The sequence below is a fragment of the Nematolebias whitei genome, chromosome 6, assembly GCF_014905685.2.
Source record: "Nematolebias whitei isolate Nwh7 chromosome 6, NemWhi1, whole genome shotgun sequence".
NCBI classification, from domain to species: Eukaryota; Metazoa; Chordata; class Actinopteri; order Cyprinodontiformes; family Rivulidae; genus Nematolebias; species Nematolebias whitei.
The window spans coordinates 12,552,405-12,557,681 of NC_056503.1; positions in this window are offsets into that span (position 1 = coordinate 12,552,405).

Genomic DNA, 5,277 nt, shown 5'->3' on the forward strand with positions numbered 1-5,277 from the left:
ATAAACAAGTTAAAAAGGAATGGACTAAGTGGACATCCTTGGCGGCAGCCTCTTTGAAGTTTTATTGGGTTAGAAAGACCACCATTTATTTTTATCATCGCAGTTGGAGCAGAATATAGTGCCTTAATGGACTGTATAAACTGTTCTGAGAAGCCAAATTTGCCCATTGTTTGGTAAAGAAATTGCCAGCTAACTGAGTCAAAAGCCTTCTCTGCGTCTAAGCTGAGAAGGACTGACTAGAATTTGTCTCTGTGATTCCATCTATAATGTGGATGGTTCTACGTATATTGTCATGTGCTTGACGGTCCTTAATAGAACCTGTTTGGTCTTCATCTGTAAGAAAAGACATGGCCTCTTCCATTCGTCTAGCTCGAATTAAAGCAAAGAGCTTGTAGTCGACACTGAGAACACTAATAGGTCTATAAGACCTACAGTCTAATTTATGTGAACATCCGTAATGTGGGGGGGACACAATGATGTGTGTAGGTGTGTGCGCGCACGCGCGTGTGTGTGCGCGCAAAGAAGTGTTCACTACTGAACAAAAAAGCAGCATTTCACCTATATTTCCTTTAATTCCACACATTTAAAGCATGTTTCTCATCAAGTTTGTGTAAATTCAGCTGTGGGTTTTAAAGACATTTTAACTTTAATACACTTTAATACAGAGCGTCAGATCAGCACTATTTGTCTTTATAGAGAAATAAAAAAACATCACCACTGGACTTTTTTTACTTGTGTTCAACACTACTCATCTAAATGATGTTTCTAATGAAGCTTGAGGACAATAAGGTGTCGGGTTTTAAAGACATTTCAACTTTAATGCACCTCAACACACAGCGTCTCTTACACCTGCAGCGTCTCTTACACCTGCAGCGTCTCTTACACCTGCAGCATCTCTTACACCTGCAGCGTCTCTTAAACCTGCAGCGTCTCTTACACCTGCAGCATCTCTAACACCTGCAGCGTCTCTTACACCTGCAGCGTCTCTTACACCTGCAGCGTCTTACAGCGTCACAGTTACTGCTAAGCTAAGATGCTACAGATGTAGCGCTCCTCTCAAGCATCCTCCTAACATGAATATATGTTTATGAGCAGCTCCCCTGGTCAACAACTGCCTGCACTAAGCTCGATAAAATGGCGAGTGAGCAACACAGAGGTGTCTCCATCTTCTCCACTTGTGTGCGTTTTCTGCCGAAGCAGGAGACTCAGCAGCTGCTGCCTGCACAATTTCTGCTCTGTGTGTAGAGTTGGAGCTAACCAGGAAAACCTGGAGTGGAGTTGTAGTGGCTTGAGTATTCTCCTATTGATCAAGTGGAATGGATTTGTTCACGAAGAAAGAGAAACTGCGCCGCTTTAACTAATGTTTCATAGTAAAAGTTGGGGGTCCAAATGAACGGGTTTTTTTTATGTGGTGGGGACTTGTCCCCTTCACATATAATGGTTGCGACGCCTATGCTTGTACCACTCAGCTGGGTAGCCATCTATGCCAGGTGCTTTATTTGATTTAATGCAGAGATTGTTTTATCAATTTCTACATCTGAGATTCCATTCAGAAGAATATCATTTTGGGTTCTATCCAGTGATGGGAGGTCTAATGAGTTCAAAAATGTATCAATTTTATGACTGCTAACTTCCCCTTTTTGTGTGTGTGTGTGTGTATATATATATATATATATATATATATTTTTCAAATGAGCTATGAATTTTATTCAATTTAGTTTTTAATTTGTTTGTATTTGGATCCTTGATTTTATGAATTGCCCTTTCTTCTTGTTGCTTGCGTATTTTCCATGCCAACAGTTTTGCAGCTTTTGGTCCAGCCTCACAGTACCTCTTTTTCATGTACTGTATATTTTTCTCTATATCTTCATTATAAATCTTTTTATCTCCTGTTTAATAGGTCGACTTAGGGTTAGTAGTGAGGGGTCTTTATTTTGACTATGTAGTTTTTCCAACTCTCTGAGTCTATTTTCCAAGTTGTATAATCGATCATACTTGAGTTTTTTTCTGAGACGCTGCTTTGGCTATAAGTTTGCCCCGTATATATACTTTAGCTGTATCCCATAGGATGGCTGCACTCACTTCCCCATTATCGTTTAAGGATAGAAAATCTTTGTATTCATCTATTATTGCTTTCTTTTGTTCCTCATTGTTTAATATACCTAAATTCAGTCTCCAGTCTGTTTTCTTTCTCCCTTCATCCAGATGTTTAAAAAGAGACCTCTGTGATCCGAGGCATCCCTTTGTCCTATTTTACAGTATTTCACTCTATGAAGCTCATTCTTAAACATTAGATAATAATCAATTCTCGAGTATGAGTTGTGACGGGCTGAGTAAAAAGTAAAATCTTTTTCTTGTCTGTGTAATTCACACCATACGTCTTTTAGGCCTGAAGTTCTGACTGTCTTATTTACCCATTTTTTATATATAAGGTTCATTTCCCTCTTTTTATTAGTTGTGTCTAACATAGGATTCATCAATAAGCTAAAGTCCCCTGTGCATATCATGGTGCCATAATTTTCTAAAGTTTTAAATCAAATACTTTCTTGAAAAAAGAAATTGGGCTTCCAGGGGGGGGCATAAATATTAAATAAAGTTGTTTGTTTTCCTTCAATTTTCCCGTTAATGATAACAAATCTACCTTTTTTATCACAAATTTCAGAAACTAGTTCAAAATTAACCCTATTTGTTATCCAACATTTTTCAGTCAGGTCATCTGGACAGTTTCTTTTTTTGTGCTGAAACGTTTCGCCTTCGGTCCGGAAGGCTTCATAAGTCAAGGAAACACAACAAAACTGATTCTTCCCCCAACAGCTTCCTCCAAAGTGGAACAAACCAGTTCTGCTTGTGATAAGATGGTCTCTTTGGTACGCCCCCTCCTCCATTGCCGGCCCTCTTCCTTGTTGACAGTTTTGTCAAACTGGTTGAAAACAACAATTCCTTGACTGATGAAGCCTTCCGGATCAAAGACGAAATGTTTCAGCACAAAAAAAAAGAAACTGTCCAGATGACCTGACTGAAAAATGTTGGATTGTGTACCTGGATTATTGAGCATGGACTTTGTTACTTAAGATCAATAAAAAAATAATTTTTAGAAATGTTGGCCAACTGAATAGTATGAACATGAAAAGTATGAGCATGTACAACACTCAGTACTTAGTTGGGCTCCTTTTGCCTGGATTACTGCAGCAATGTGGCGTGACATGGAGTCGATCACTGCTCAGGTGTTATGAGAGCCCAGGTTGTTCTGATAGTGGCCTTCAGCTCTTCTGAATTATTGGGTCTGGTGTATCACATCTTCCTCTTCACAATACTCCATAGATTTTCTATGGGGTTAAGGTCAGGCGAGTTTGCTGGCCAATTAAGAACAGGGATACCATGGTTCTTAAACCAGGTACTGGTAGGTTTGGCACTGTGTGCTGGTGCCAAGTCCTGTTGGAAAATTAAATTGCATCTCCATAAAGTTGGTCAGCAGCAGGAAGCATGAAGTCTCTAAAACTTCCTGGTAGATGGTTGCGTTGATCTTGGACCTCAGAAAACACAGTGGACCAACACCAGCAGATGACATGCACCCCAAACCATCACTGACTGTGGAAACTTTAAAGACCATTTAAAGGCCTTTGCAAGTGTTTTGAGTTAATTATCTGATTAGAGTGTGGCACCAGGTTTCTTCAATATTGAACCTTTTCACAATATTCTAATTTTCTGAGATACTGAATTTGGGGTTTGCGTTAGTTTTCATTGGGTGGCTGTGGCTGAGTGGTTAGAGCAGTCGTCCTCCAATGCGAGAGTTGGGGGTCCAAATCCACCAGCAGTCACATGCTGAAGTGTCCCTGGGTAAGACACTGAACCCCTCATAGCCTCAGATGTGTGTTCCATCAGTGTATGAATGTGATAAAGCACTGATTAGTCTCTTTAGAATGATTTGTTCAATTAGTTTTGTATAGATCTAGTATAGAGCTGTATGAATGGGTAAATGAGGCACAGATTGTAGTGTGAAGCACTTTGAGTATCTTGAAATAAGATAGAAAGGCGCTATATAAGTACAGTTCATTTACCATTCTATTTAGTTGTCATCAACATTAAAATAAATAAACATTTGAAATATATCAGTCTGTGTGTAATGAAATAATATAATATACAAGTTTCACTTTTTGAATGGAATTACTGAAGTAAATAAACTTTTTTCCTGGATATTCTAATTTTATGACCAGCACCTGTATGTTTGGGGGAAAAAAGCATCATATTTTGCAGATAAAAACAGTGCACCTGAATGCCCCACGGCTTTAAGCAGTCATTGTTTCTCCCTGAAGGAGTTGACGTCTCACCGAACTTCCTGGTCAAGCTTAATAACAGCAACACTCCTCGCCAGCTGGATTTTTAACAGACACTGCTCTATGTAAACTTTTTTTCTTCTTCTTCAGTTGAAATTGAAGCTCAGAGCTCTTGGAGGATAAGAAAACTGTCGCTGACTCTGAAACGTTTTCCATTTGTCGTCGCCTTTCTGCTCCAACCAGGTTGAAGCGAGCATCGTGTGCAGTTCTGTTGTTTCCAGGTCCAAGAACGGTTCAGTCTCTTCCTTCACGCCTGGTTCAACTGTTCATCACGAACTGTAATATAGAAATCAAGTGAAGATGTTTTTCGGTTGTATCCCAAGTGTCTTGAATGACGAAGTGCACAGTTTTTGTGTTTTCATTTTGTCCAAACCCTCTTTTATTAACCTTTGTGTGTCTGTAGTTCTACCAGCTCAGCCAGCCTTTCAAACTGCCTCACACTGTAGTCAGAAACAAATACTCACACAGCAACATTGAAACGTCTTTGTATGATATTCTACTAAAACAATGTTGGTGGGTTTGTTTTTATTTTTCCAGGTTTTGAAATAAATACTTCGATTCATATACGGACTGAAGTGTTGCTCGTGTATTTTCTGCGGTGACACAATATTTAACAGTTCTGTCTTTGTTCTTTTATGTATACAGACTGAACAGTTACATCCACCATAGCTTTAACTTATAGAGGTGGGATGTCAGGATTTCAACACAGCAATTACATGTATGTTGAGGAAATGGGTTGGTGTTAAGTTTTTAATATGAACAATAAGATTATTATGTCAGAGTCAGAGTTTCTTTATTGTCATTCGCACCTCATGTGGTACATGTGGTGGAGCGAAATTATGTACACAGGGTCCCAGTTACATCCAACAATAAAATGTATAAGAAAAACAGTAATAACATCTAAGATATGAACTAAGAAAAACATCAACTAAATATACACTAA